We start from the raw sequence: 15,101 nt of genomic DNA on the forward strand, positions 1-15,101 counted from the left end.
CTGCCATGTGGGACCTTGTCAAAAGCCTTGCTAAAATCCATGTAGACTACATCAAACATGCTACCCTCATCGACCCTGCTTGTTACCTCCTCAAAAACTTCAATCAAGATGGTCGAACACGAACTTCCCTTAACAAATCCATGCTGAATGTCCTTGATTACTCCGTGCCTTTCTAAATGACGATTAATACTATCCCTCAGATTTTTTCCATTAATTTGCCCACCACCGAGGTTAGGCTGACTGGCCTGTAATTACTCGGTCGATCCCTTTCTCCCTTTTCAAATAATGGTACAACGTTAGCAGTCCTCCTGTCCTCCAGCACCACACCTGTAGCCAGAGAGGATTGGAAAATAATGCCCAGAGCCTCCGCTATTTCCTCCCTTGCTTCTCTTAACAGCCTGAGATACATTTCATCCAGGCCTGACGATTTATCTACTTTCAAAGATGCTAAACCCCTTAATATTTCCTCTCCCAGTATGTTTATCTCATCTAATATTTCACACTCCTCCTCCTTAACTATAATGTTTGCATCATCCCTCTCTTTTGTGAAAACAGACGCAAACTAATCATTGAGAACCATACCCATGTTTTGCGCCTCCATACACAGGTTACCTTTTTGGTCTCTAATAGGCCCTACTCTTTCCTTTGTTATCCTCTTGCTCTTTATGTATTTATGAAAAATTTTGGGTTTTCCTTGATTTTACTTGCTAATATTTTTTCATGCCCTCTCTTTGCTTTCCTAATTTCCTTTTTATTTCAGCCCTGCACTTTCTATACTCCTCTAGGTTTTCTGCACTGTTGATACAAGATTAAACATAAGAGATTTAGAAAAGAAAGCCGGAAAAATTCTTTTAACAGCGAGCTATGAGGCTACAGAATTGACCTGTAGGATCAGTGGTTGAGGCAGAAACGTATCATTCAAGATCAGATTGAATAGGTGGATAAAGGAAACAGGAATGACGGGATACGTGAACAGAGTGAGCCATGTGATTAGGGCTATTTTCTCGCATGGAGGGTAAATGGTGACTTGGACTTGGTTGGGCGGCATGGTCTGTTTCAGGGTGGTAACTTCTTTGGGTTAGATTTTAACATTTGGGCGGCTTGTAAGTTTTGCAAAATTCAGGCAGTTCCCCCCCACCCCCTCCCCTGAAGATTATTTCATTAAAAGAGACACTGGTTGGACTGATTTTAAAAATCCAGGGGCACACAAAATGGCTGCGGTCAACCTCGTGACCCAAAGCCTGTAAGTTCCAATTGTGGACTCTGTGACAAGCTAACAGCTTGGGTGTTTTTGATGTCTGCGAGATCACGAAACCAGACAGAACTTTTACAATTATGTATTGGGAGCAAACTCAGTTGCATTCAGGCCCCCGTTTACAGGCCATCAAGCTTGTTTACTCAAATGATCCAAACGATCAGCGAAGCCATCCAGGTTAGGCTGGCCCCATCAAGGAATCTGTTGAACAAAGGAGAGCAGTTACGGGACCGTTAGAAGCTATTACCGGCCATCTAAGTCAATGGGCCAAGATCGACACCTTTTGTTCAATTCCAACCCGCTCAAATCAGCGGGCAGCACGGTGGCATAGTGGTTAGCACTGTTGCCTCACAGCGCCAGGGACCCGGGTTCGAATCCGGCCTCGGGCGACTGTCTGTGTGGAGTTTGCACATTCTCCCCGTGTTTGCGTGGGTTTCCTCCGGGTGCTCCGGTTTCCTCCCACAGTCCAAAGATGTGCGGGTTAGGTTGATTGGCTATGATAAATTGACCCTTAGTGTTAGGGGGATAGGGTGGGATATGTGTTGGTGTAGGGGTTACGGGGATCGGGTGGGATATGTGTCGGTGCAGGCTCGATGGGCCAAAATGGCCTCTATCTGCACTGTGGGGTTTCTGTGATTCTGTGATTCTGAAATCAGACAAAGGATGAGCTGACTTAGCGCGTGGGATAAGGGCTACCAAGAGGAGTATAACTATAGCCCCTCAGGAAGCCATGCTCTCTCTCTCTCCTTGCCTCCCGCGCCCTGCCTGCCACCACCCCAGGAAGAGGACCTACGAAGAAGAGCCCGTCCTGAGAGGTGAAATACCCTACCAGAGACTATTTTATTACTGGGGTATTTTCACCTGGACGGTACCCTGTGCAGCATTTAAACCACGTGGCATTGAAAGGCAGCAGGGCAAAGAAACAAGATTCTCGTCTGTTTAAACGACTTGGACTGGTGAGCATGGAATTCTGACCCCTCATTAGATAGCCTAGCGAGGTTTAGAGGGTGGGAGTTAAGGGGATTGCTAAAATTGTCATTTTAGTCATTTTCCCTCGATGTGCCATTTATTTCCCATCCCTGTTAAGTGTAAGTGTACTGCATCCACATTATCCTTTGTATAGAATTGTTCTCTGGTAATAAAATCTTGGTTTTTCTTTGCACCAAACCACTGGTCTGCTCATTTTCTATGTCGCTACCTGCAAATCAGTCCGGTGGTCAGAACTCAAAAGGGGCAAGCGATTCGAGCTGCTCAAAGGGGGTAGTCAGAGGCATAACTGACGAACCCAAGACACCCACACAGTAAAACCCCTTACAGAATGGCAACCGCGGCAGGACCATCGGCAGCAGTAAGTGATATAGCAGAAAGTGGTGCGGAGGAAGGAACAGCTATGGAAGAGAGGTTGTCTGATTATGTTTTTAGAAAGGTGAATATCACCAAGAAGTGGATAAGCACTCTGTTAAAGGCTGAGCATCCGATAGATGCTGCCGCCCAGTGGACAGAGAGTAAGAAACATAAAAGGTCAATAGAGAAAGCAGTGTGGCTAATGTGCTACAAGAAGCAGGTCCTACTGTTGGACGGAGTTGTAGCGGCACAGGCTGCCAAGCTTAAGGAAGCAGCCCTGGAAGTCCAGGATAAGGAAATAGAGATTCAGGATAAGGCCCTAGCGGAGGAGAAATTGTTAATTGCCCTTAATACGCTAAATCAGGAACAAGCGCAGACGGCAAGGGAACACCAGGCAAAAATAGAGCGCCTGGAGCGCCAGATTAGTGAGGGCAAAAGTAACATGAGGCACAAGCTGGAGTATCTGGAGTGCCAAGTTACCGAGGCCAAGAATAGTGAGATAAGGTCGCTAGAGAAGAACACCCGCCTTACCCAAGAAATACGAGAGCAGGAGAAGAAGGTTAGGGAGGTAAAGGCAGCGTATAAGCTAGCCTGCGACCGAGGGTTCGAGGAAGCAGATCATGGCCCCTGTAGGGGAGAGATAGAAAGCTTGAGTATAGCCTTAGCGAGGGCAAAGGGGACGGTATGCCTTATCAGCCCGAAGGCAGGCCAGTTGGACTTTACCGGCAACCCAAGCAGAACAGTCCCGCAGGCAGTGCCTGGGGACGAGCTAATCAGGGAACCAGAGGTTTCACGGCCACCACCCATAGCGCTGAACTTTCAGCAGGTCTGGCAGCAAAGGCGGGTGGAAGATGAAGTGGTAGGGGAGGTACAGCAGCCCCCGTTAGATAGGTCGGGACCGGGACCGATGTGCCCCATCCGACAGCGGAGGTACGGCCCGCCCAGGGAGGACGATGAACCCGGGGCCATCCAAAACAAATTTGTCTTACCTCATGGCACCCAACAGCTCAGGGCCATGGTGAGTCATATCCCCAAGCTCTCCGAAACGGGAGACCCCTCACTGCACTTCCGAGAGGTAAAGCAGGCAGCCTGTGTCAACAATTGCGATGACGCAGAGCAGGCCAAGATGTTGCTATTCTCTCTGAAGGGTAAGCTCCTCCAGACCCTTTCAGATGAGTGCAAAAAAGGGCAGAAGGGGTATGGCGATCTGAGAGATGAGATACTGGAGGCCATGGGTATGAACGATAGCAGTCTGTTCTCCCGAGTGGAGAGGACGGTACAGCTCGCAGGGGAGGCCCTGCAGGCGTTCGCAGACAGGCTGTGGCCAGTCTACAATAGCGCATGTCTGGGAGTGGCGGATCGGGCATTCTTGACCTGGCCGCAGTTGACCCACTGGCTTCGTTGCCTGGTGTCGAACTGCCTACCCCAGATCCGAGCCAAGGCCGAGGCCTGGTTCGACCCCCAAAGCCCCCAAACTACCGAAGAGACCGTAATCCGTCAGCTCACGGTAGCCTATAAAAACAGCAGAAGTAACGAGGCACCCCAGCAAAAGGGCAAAGTTTATGAGGTTAAACCTGGGGTCCAAAATAAGAAAGAGTGGCACCAGGAAGGGAACTGTCCCTCTCAAATCAAGCTAAATTGCTATGGGTGCGGGAAGGACGGCCATTGGCGCAAGGATTGTAAAAATCCTTGGAAGGATAATAAAGGGAAGAATTCACCACCCCCAGCCCAAAAGGCAGAGGCAGGAGTTCCCACGGTCGAATCACTGTTAGAGTCAATGCGGGTTTTCCTGACCAGCCAGGGAAAAGTAGCAGCCACCACCGGTGTTGTAGTCCCATCAGCCCCATCTGACTCCACGCAATGACTGGAGCCCGCGCAGCCTGTCTACCTGTGTGCTCTCCGGTATGATGGATGGAAGAGACCGCTCGTGCAGATGGAGGTAGAGAAGGTTAAAGGAACCTACCTGCTGGATACGGGAGCATCGTGCACCGTGATCCATGCGGCTAGCCCCACCACCTCACCTCTGTCTAGCGGGGTTCCATGCATTTTATCAGCGTTCACGGGCAGGGAACAGACTGGGTCATTCTCCAAGCCGCTCTCAATTCATCTGGGCATGCTCCGCACTACGTGGACATGTATCCTGGCGAAGTGGGAAGTGGAGGGAGGAAAGGGGATCCTAGGGGCCGACTTTATCGTGGGCCACGGGATCCTCGTGGACCTCCGCAATCATTGCCTCTGGGGAGCCAGCACGGGAAAGGAGGGCGAAGTGGTAGTTATCCCAGGAAAGGAAGGGAAGGGGACCCTGTGTACTGTGAAGCCAAAAGAGGGTTACAACCTCGGGCTCATGGTCGATGGTGTAACATTTGCATATTGATTTATCATTGGCCCACAGGCATCTGTAAGGAATACCTATTATATTCACATGTGACCACATGCTGAGTTGTCATTGGCCTGCAGGCATCTGTAAGGACTGCTATTGTTTTAGAAGACTCAGGGGTCCTGACTCCATCTTGTCCACATGGTGCTGTATTGATTGAGAAAGCTTACAGACCTGATGCTTCATTAAAAGAGTTTAAACTGTAATACTCCGTTATCCTGCAATTTATTATTTTTGTACAAAGTGTGCAAAACAAGACATGGTGTCAGAACAGGGATTTGAAATGGACATCGTTGGAGTTCCCTTACCCCGAATGAATTGGGAATCTTTCAACTTACCTAGAGAATGGAGCAAGTTCAAGCAACACGTGGAGTTGATGTTTTCGGGTCCACTGAAAAGCAAAGGGGAGGAAGAAAGATGTAGCTACCTACTCCTGTGGATCGAAGAAAAAGGGAGAGACATTTTTAACACATGGTCTCTCACCGCGGATGAAGCAAAGGTACTGAAAAGTTATTTTGACCGTTTTGAAGCATATGTGATGCCCAAGACAAATACGATATTCACTAGGTACAAGTTTCAGGAGAAAGTACAAGGAGCTAGTGAATCATTTGAACAGTCCGTGACTGAGTTAAAACTGCTGGTAAAAGACTGTGTATATGCAGATAAAGATGAGATGGTCAGAGACCGCATCGTGTTTGGAATACATTCAGCTAAAGTGAGAGAGAAACTTTTGAATGTTGGGTCCGGGCTAATGCTGGACAAAGCTATGGACATAGCTAGATCGCACGAGATAGCCCAAGCACAGTTGAAAACCATAACCGGCGCCACGAGCAGCTCGAGTGAACAGACAGTGCACGCAGTTAATAGATACACACCAAAGAACACTGCCCAGAGAGCGTGTTTCAGAACAGAAAGAACAGCGAGAGTTCTAAAAATGGGCAACACAGACATAAAACTGTTAAGTCTGTGTGTTCTAGTTGTAATTACTAACACAGACTACAAGATTAAAGTTCAACAGGTCTTTACTGGTTGGAGGTCAGGACTATACTAAAATACAATATTACTACACAGTGCTTATATACCGGTGGTCACCACCGGTATTACGTATACAGCAGCCAGAGAAAGTAGTACATCTCTTAAGGTGGAACAGGCTTAAGTTCTCTTAAGGTGGAACAGGTTACATACACCACAATCCTCCCTTTTTAGCTTAACAGTCATATCCCCATTTAACATAACATAATAACATATATAACTTCAGGTATAAACAGTTCAAAGGTTCAGTCTCTCAGGAGGCCTTCTGATTCGGTTTGGATAACGCCTTTCAGTGGTCTCTGATTCCTGTTGCTGAGGTGACTCCTCTAGTTGGTCTCCCATGCATTGGGTGTTATCATCCTCAGGTACATTCCCTGCCGAGGTAGATGCTTCAGGTTCATTAACGTCTTCCACAGTTGTCTCTGTCGCAACCATGGGTTCGACCCTTGCTCTCGATTCTACCAGTTGATCCGCATGACGCTTTATCACATTGTTACCAATATCTACTGTGTACATTAGAGGTCCTTGTCTGGCCCGAATTGTTCCGGACTGCCATTTTTCATTTCCATAGCCCCTTGCCAACACTGGTTGTCCTACGTCGAAACTTCGAGTGGTCTTGTTATTAATATGCCGGAACTGTTTGTTTTCCACTTCCCTCCGCACATTTGGTTTTAACAAGTTCAACCTGGACCGCAACCTCCTGTTATAAAACATCATGGCAGGACTTTGGTTAGTCACTGCATGAGCGGCGTTTCGATATGCCATTAGGAAATTGTCCACCTTGTGCTGTAGCGGAATCTGATCATCGTTCATGGCCTTTATTGCCTTTTTGAATGTTTGGACAAATCTCTCGGCCAACCTGTTTGTCGCCGGATGATATGGGGCAGAGGTATAATGTTTCACCCCATTCTTCTTTAAGAATTTTTGGAATTCTTCCGACACGAACTGTGGTCCATTGTCCGAACAGATCTGTTCTGGCAATCCGTTCCTTGCGAATATTGTTCTTAACACCGCAATTGTCTTTTCTGAAGTAGTGGTATTCATCTTAATCACTTCTGGCCATTTGGAATGTGCGTCCACCGCAATTAGGAACATGGAGTCCATGAATGGACCAGCAAAGTCAATATGTACGCGTTGCCATGGGGCTGAAGGCCATTCCCATGGGTGTAGTGGTGCGATCGGAGGTGCATTTTGCACTTTTTGGCACCCAGCGCAGCTTTTCGTCAACTCCTCTATCTGTTGGTCAATACCCGGCCACCATACATAAGCCCTAGCAAGACTTTTCATCTTAACTCCCCCCAGATGACCTTCATGCTGTTCTTTTCGAACTCTTTCCCTTAACTTGGGAGGAATAATCACTCTTGTCCCGTACATCAATGTACCATGGCAGACGGACAGCTGGTCTCGCCTTGCCGAGAATGCCGGTAACAGAGGATCACCACGTGTTGGCCATCCTTTCACTGTCACCTCGTAGACTCTGGACAGTGTCGGGTCGTTCCTGGTTTCTCTTTCAATACTTGCATTGGTGACTGGTAAACACTCGATGATGGTCGAATGAAATAACTCAACAGGGTCAACTTTCGTCGTTTCTTCTTCTTCAGGTAGTGGCAGGCGCAACAGCCCATCAGCATTGCCATGCTGCTTCGTACCTTTGAATTCTATTTGATATTGATGTGCCCCTAGGAAAAGGGACCATCTCTGGAGACGCTGTGCTGTCATCACTGAAACACCCTTCTTAGGGTTGAAAATGGATACCAACGGCTGATGGTCTGTCAGAAGTGTGAATTTTTGGCCCTGCAGGTAATGATTAAACTTCTTCACTCCCCATACAAGGCTGAGAGCCTCCCTATCGATCTGCGCATAGTTGCGCTCAGCGGAGGTCAATGATCTGGATGCAAACGCGACTGGCCTTTCCGTGCCATTTGGCAACTTGTCTGAGAGTACTGCCCCAATACCATATGGAGAAGCATCACAAGCCAACCGAATAGGCAGTGTCGGGTTGAAGTGAGCCAACACTTCCTCTGAGGTGATCAATTCTTTGCTTTTGCGAAATGCCTTCTTACAGTTTTCGCTCCATTCCCATGGTACCCCCTTCTGTAAAAGAGCATTTAGCGGGTACAGTACCGTGGATAGATTTGGTAGAAATTTATGGTAATAGTTAATCAATCCTAGAAACGACCTCAACTGAGAGACATTATCCGGAGCGGGAGCCTTTACAACTGCCTCTATCTTGTCAGGAGACTTATGAAGCCCCTCCCGGTCAATGACATGACCACAGTACGAGATCTGCTTCTGGAAGAACTCACATTTCTGCCGATTAACTCTAAGTCCATACTCTTTCAGTCTGTTGAGCACCAGTTCCAAGATTGCGAGGTGTTCTTCATCACCATCACCTGTAATCAGAATATCGTCCAGGTAACATTGTGTGCCTGGAATTCCCTGTAATACCTGCTCCATGGCCCTCTGCCAAATTGCTGGAGCCGATGCCACTCCAAAAACCAGCCTATTGTACCGGTACAAACCTCGATGCGTGTTGATCGTGAGGTATTGGCATGACTCTTCTTCAACCTCCATCTGCAAGTACGCCTGCGCCAGGTCTATCTTGGTGAAGTGTTTCCCGCCAGACAACGAAACAAAAATATCCTCAATCCGCGGAAGCGGATACTGCACCGTGTGAAGCACCGGATTAACGGTGATTTTGAAATCTCCACAGATGCGAACCTTCCCTGGTTCTCCTGGCTTGTTGCTCGAAGGACGTTTCATAACGGGAACAATGGGCGTAGCCCACTCACTCCAATCTACCTTAGACAGTACACCTGAATGTTCTAGCGCTTCCAGTTCCGCTTCTACAGTAGGTCGTATTGCATAGGGTACCGGTCTGGCTTTAAAAAATTTTGGGTGTGCATGTTCATCAATCTTGAAGTTTGCCGTAATTCCTCTCAGTGTTCCCAGTCCCTGCTGGAACACCTCTTCAGCATCATCCAATATTTTGGACAATCGTTTAGGTTTGACATCTGTTTCCCCGGAATCTACCGTTAGTGCCTTCAAGGAGTGCCAGTCCATATTCATTTTCCTAATCCACTCCCGTCCCAGTAGTGGTGGACCTCCTTCAGGTAGCACATATAAGTCCATTACTTGGCTTTCTTCGCCCTTGTGGACCACTTTTACCTCTATCTTTCCGATGGGGTACACTCTTTGCCCCGTGTATGTTTTCAATATAATCTCCGTATCCCATAAGGGAATATGTTGGAATAACCTTTTGTAATCTTTCTTATTCATGACCGTCAATGCCGATCCAGTGTCCAATTCCATCTTTACTTGGACTCCTGCTATCTGAAGGGTGACCCAAATTGTCTGGAGATCTGCATCCTTACCAACGTTGTGCACTCTTAAGCTACCCAGTTCATTACTGCTAGCGTCTGAATCTGACTTCTGTTCGGTCGAACTGTTCTTTGTCACCTTGTGTACCTTTATGTATTTTCCTTGCGGTGACTTTTTGTTGCTGGTCTTCTTTCCTGACCGGCATACTTTAGCTATGTGGCCAAGCCTGCCACACGTTCTGCATTCTTGGTTTTTAAACCAACACTGGTTCTGATCGTGCGTTGTCTTTCCACAACGATAACATTTTACAGTACTCAAACCCAATTTATTTGTACTGAGTTCCGGTGACCGTAGCTGCATTACTGCCGTGCCTCTCACTGCGGCTTCGTGTGCTGCTGCCATAGTGACCGCTTTCTCAAGTGTCAGCTCATTCTCCTCGAGCAGTCGCTTTTGTGTATCTTCTTTTAATAAACCACACACAAATTTATCTCGGAGCGCCTCTGTCAGTCTCGTTCCAAACTGACAGTACTTTGCTAGCTTACGCAATTCCATTAAATATTCAGCATTGCTTTCATCCTTCAGCTGCCTTCTGCTGTAAAATTTAAATCGTTCCGCTAGCATCAGCGGCATGGGGTTTAGATGATTTTTCAGGACAGTAACAATCTCCTCGAACGTCTTATCCGCCGGTTCATCTGGTGATAAAAGGTGTTTCAATTGCCCGTATGTCTTCGCACCCATTAAGTTTAATAATGTTAGTGCTTTCTCTTCATCTGGAATTTTATTTGCTTTACAATAATTTTGTATGCGTTCTACATACATGGCCCAATCTTCGATGTCGCTATCAAAGGTATTAATGTTCCCATGTTTAGGCATCGTTGCAATTTAATTTATTTTTATTTTTATCCAAGATGGCGGCCTCCCGCTCTTGTCTTTGTCCTCCGCCTACAAAATGGCGGTTTTCCCGCGCTTGGCAGTCTTCACCCGTCCCCCGACGCTGTCTCCGCTTCACCGCAGCTCTCACGCCTTCAGTTGCCCCAGACGCTGCGCCTTTTTAGCCCGAATGTGGCCCGGCCCTTATCACCAGCCGCGATCGATGTCCCCGTGCTGCGTCTTTCGGCCCGAATGCGGCCCGGCCCTTATCTCCGGTCGCGATCAATCTCACCGCCCTTATTCCTCCGTCTTCCTTCCCCGTCTGTACAGCCAACGCGGCCGACTTTCTGGTCGCGTCGCTGCCCGGCTTACCCACCACCGAGGAAGAAAGAAGATAGCTGACAGCCGCTGATGGAGGCTTCGAGTTCAGGATGTCTTCTGCACTCTGGTTTCTCGATGTCTGCCGCGCGCCGTGTCTTCCAGCAGGGTGATGAGGGTGGAAGCCTCTCTTCGACGTCCGTTCTGTGGACGAAGCCGCCGTGGATATAAACTGCTGCAGGGTAAGTGTGATAAAAATGATAACTTCCGGGAAGTTATGTCATCACTTCCTGTGAACTATGAACTATGAACTGTGTACATACCTCACTTCCTGTCATATGTCACTTCCTGTTGGACTGGTATAAATACTGGTCTGTTCAGTATTGTAAGAGGCTTCTACCAGAGGCATGGTAAAGACCTCTCTTGTGTATATAGTGTGTTTATAAGTTACTTAAAGCTTACTTTAAAGTTACTTGATGGTAAGTCTCCTTTTTCTTACATCAATTTAAGTAACTTAGTATTTACACTGACAAATACTAGACCTTCAGACAAACTCGGAAGTTAAGGATCCAGGGAACCACCCATCATGGAGAAAATCCTTAGACCTATTCGTCTGGACTTGGACCCGAATACACCAGCAGCTGGCAGGGTATGGAAGCATTGGTATCGTACTTTTGAGAATTTTCTGGATGAATGTAAAGCGGATGCTTTCATCTGCGGGATTGCCTCTCCATTTATACGCCAGCGTCTACTAGAAAGTAAAACACTTGAGCTACAAAAAGCTTTTGACCTAGCTTGTTCACTGGATTTGGCAAAGAGAAATGCAGACCTCTATCAGCTGCCCAGATCTCGATCTGCTGCTGTAGCTGCAACCAGACAATTCAAGCGGTCTCAGGTGAACCCTATCATGGGGGAATCTAATTCTGATAATTCTGATGAAGAGGAGGACGACCCCACTTTAGCAGCCTCTTGGCAATCTAGGAAGGAATGCTTCTTTTGTGGAGATGCTTTTCACCCTAGGAAAACCTGCCCTGCTCGCAATGCAATCTGCAGTTATTGCGGGAAAAAAGGACACTTTGCTAAAGTTTGCCTATCAAGGGCCTCTACGAGGGCCAATCCAGCTAAGGCCTACCGAACTGCCCCAATTAGGGCCTATCAAGATGCTCCAGCTAGGACCTATCAAGCTTCCTCTCGAGCTCTCTCCCGAAGAAGCACACCGAGAGTTTTAGCCACTCTCTGTGCAACGACACCAATTACAGCTGCTTGCCCACAGAACCTGTCTCATGCAGCCACAAAAATTTCAATTAAAGGGCATACCTTAGATGCCTTAATTGACTCAGGAAGTACTGATAGTTTCATTAAGGAACAGATTGTTGCGAAATTGAAACTACATGTCTTCCCATCGGACCAGGCAATTGCGATGGCCCAGTCATCACTTAATACCAGAATCTCCGGCTTTTGTGTTGTTGATATGACACTTCATGGTCGTATGTATCCCTCCACCCGACTTTCGGTGCTCAAGGACTTATGTAGTGATCTCCTCTTAGGGCTGGACTTCCAAAAACAGCATAAGAAACTCACCATTGAGTTTGGTGGATCCAAACCCGGACTTACTATTTCTAATATACCGTCTAAATTACCATTTTGTGCATTATCAGCAGCTTCACTTGATGAACCCTCATTATTTGCCAGTATTCCGCCTCAATGCAAACCGATAATAACGAAATCGCGGCGCTTTAATCAGGAAGACCAATCTTTTATTGCGGCTGAAATCTCTCGACTTCTAGCAGAGGATATCATTGAACCATGTTTGTCGCCCTGGCGGGCTCAAGTCGTCATTGTCAAGAACCCTCTAAAACCTCACAAACAGCGACTATGCATCGATTATTCGCAAACCATCAATCAATATACCGACTTGGACGCCTACCCATTGCCACGCATTGATGATATGGTTAATAAACTGGCCGAATACAAAGTGTTCTCAACTTACGATTTAAAAAGTGCCTATCATCAGTTACCCTTGAAGGTCTCAGATAAGCAGTACACAGCCTTTGAGGCTAATGGACGGCTGTACCAATTTCGTCGCCTCCCATTCGGGGTTACTAATGGAGTGGCTGTCTTTCAACGGGCAATGGATGGCCTGGTTAAGCAGGAAAACCTAAGGGACACTTTTCCCTATCTTGATAACATTACCATTGCAGGTCACGATCAACAGGAACACGACTCCAACCTCCAAAAATTTCGGGATGCCCTCCATCGCCGTAATTTGACCCTGAATGAATCCAAATCTGTTGAGTCGCAACCGACCATCAACATCCTTGGCTACTGCGTAGGCAATGGTATCATTAAGCCAGACCCAGAAAGACTTCGCCCGCTCCAAGAGCTCCCGTCACCTAAGAATCCGGCTTCTTTACGTCGGGCTCTCGGTCTGTTTGCATACTACGCTAAATGGATTCCTCATTTTTCGGACAAAATCCAACCCTTGCTGCATGCTAGATCATTTCCACTGGGAACAGCGGCTGTTGCAGCCTTTAACCTTCTCAAAAAACAGTTGGAGAAAGCGGCTCTTCACTCCATTGATGAGAATCTCCCTTTCGTGGTTGAATGTGATGCCTCGGAGGTGGCGATCTCGGCTACTCTGAATCAGGAAGGTCGTCCTGTAGCATTTATGTCCAGGACCTTACAAGGTGCCGAGCTACATTATCCTCCGGTTGAGAAAGAAGCCACAGCCATCATAGAGGCAGTACGGAAGTGGAACCATTTTCTAGCTCGCCAGCACTTTACATTGATCATGGACCAACGATCAGTCGCCTTCATGCTCGATAATCGAAAACGAACCAAAATTAAGAATAATAAAATACAACTTTGGAGGATGGAACTGGCCTCTTTTGGTTATACCATTCTCTATCGGCCTGGCAAGGAGAATGTGGCCCCGGACACCCTCACACGGGCATTCTGCTCCACTATGTCATCCTCCACTCTCATGGATGTCCACAATGGTTTGTGTCATCCTGGCGTTACGCGCATGCTACATTTCGTACGATCACGGAATCTCCCTTTTTCCACTGGAGATGTAAAGAAAATATGCTCAGAATGCCGGCTTTGTGCGGAATTAAAACCTCAGTTCTTCCGCCCCTCAGATGGTATACTCATACATGCAACCCAACCGATGCAACGACTTAGCATCGATTTTAAGGGCCCAGTGCCCTCTTCAACTCGGAACACATATTTGCTCACCATGATCGACGAATATTCACGTTTTCCGTTTGCCTTCCCCTGCTCCAATATGCTGGCGTCCACAGTAATCTGCTGCCTTGAGCAGGTATTTTCTCTCTGTGGCATGCCAGCTTATATTCACTCAGATCGGGGTCCATCCTTTATGTCAAGGGAACTCAAGGACTACCTCTCAGAACGGGGAATTGCTACAAGCAAAACAACACCATACCATCCCATCGGAAATGGGCAGGTAGAGAGGTATAACGGTATCATCTGGAATTCCGTACGTCTCGCTTTAAGATCTCGGGGCCTACCAGACCAGCAATGGGAAACAGTGCTTCCGGATGCATTGCACTCTATACGGTCCCTGCTTTCTACAGCCACAAATACTACACCTCATGAGCGGTTCTTTGGATTCCAGCGTCGCTCATCTCATGGGACATCACTCCCGTCATGGCTAACTACTCCTGGACCTGTATTACTCCGAAGATACGTTCGGACGTCTAAAAATGACCCTCTTGTAGACGAGGTCGAACTAACCGATGCCAACCCCACCTATGCAAACATACGATATTCCGACGGCCGAGAATCTACCGTATCATTACGGGATCTGGCTCCCTGCCCACCAGGACCTAGTGGGACATCGGGTGATGGCATTTCACCAGGAAACTCTTGGGACCTATCGGGTACCCCTCTCCAGGATCCTGATCGGACACCAACTAGCTTGGTGCCGGTAGAACCCCGTGCTCAAGGTTGCGACCCTCCCAGTGCCGCGCATGAAAGTACTGATCCGCCACAGACCAGCTCTGCACCTCCCTCTGAACAGAGGCAGTCCGACTTTGAACCTATTGGGGCTCGTACTCGAAGCCATGATCTCCCCGACCCTTCACAGGGCAATCCAGGCCACACAGACTCTGACCAATGGCCAACCGCATGTAAACGGACCAACGACCCTCTACGACGGGAATCCAAACGGGTGCGACTCTTCCTTGTTTGGCGGCTGCGGACCAAAAGGTAGACCACAGCCTCCTAATCCTGCAGGAGGGAAGAATGTGATAAAAATGATAACTTCCGGGAAGTTATGTCATCACTTCCTGTGAACTATGAACTATGAACTATGAACTGTGTACATACCTCACTTCCTGTCATATGTCACTTCCTGTTGGACTGGTATAAATACTGGTCTGTTCAGTATTGTAAGAGGCTTCTACCAGAGGCATGGTAAAGACCTCTCTTGTGTATATAGTGTGTTTATAAGTTACTTAAAGCTTACTTTAAAGTTACTTGATGGTAAGTCTCCTTTTTCTTACATCAGTAAGAATCGGACTCGTCGCCACTGTTAAGTCTGTGTGTTCTAGTTGTAATTAC

This window comes from Somniosus microcephalus, chromosome 5, assembly GCF_052327205.1.
Source record: "Somniosus microcephalus isolate GS21.2 chromosome 5, FLI_Smic_1.0, whole genome shotgun sequence".
NCBI lineage: Eukaryota > Metazoa > Chordata > Chondrichthyes > Squaliformes > Somniosidae > Somniosus > Somniosus microcephalus.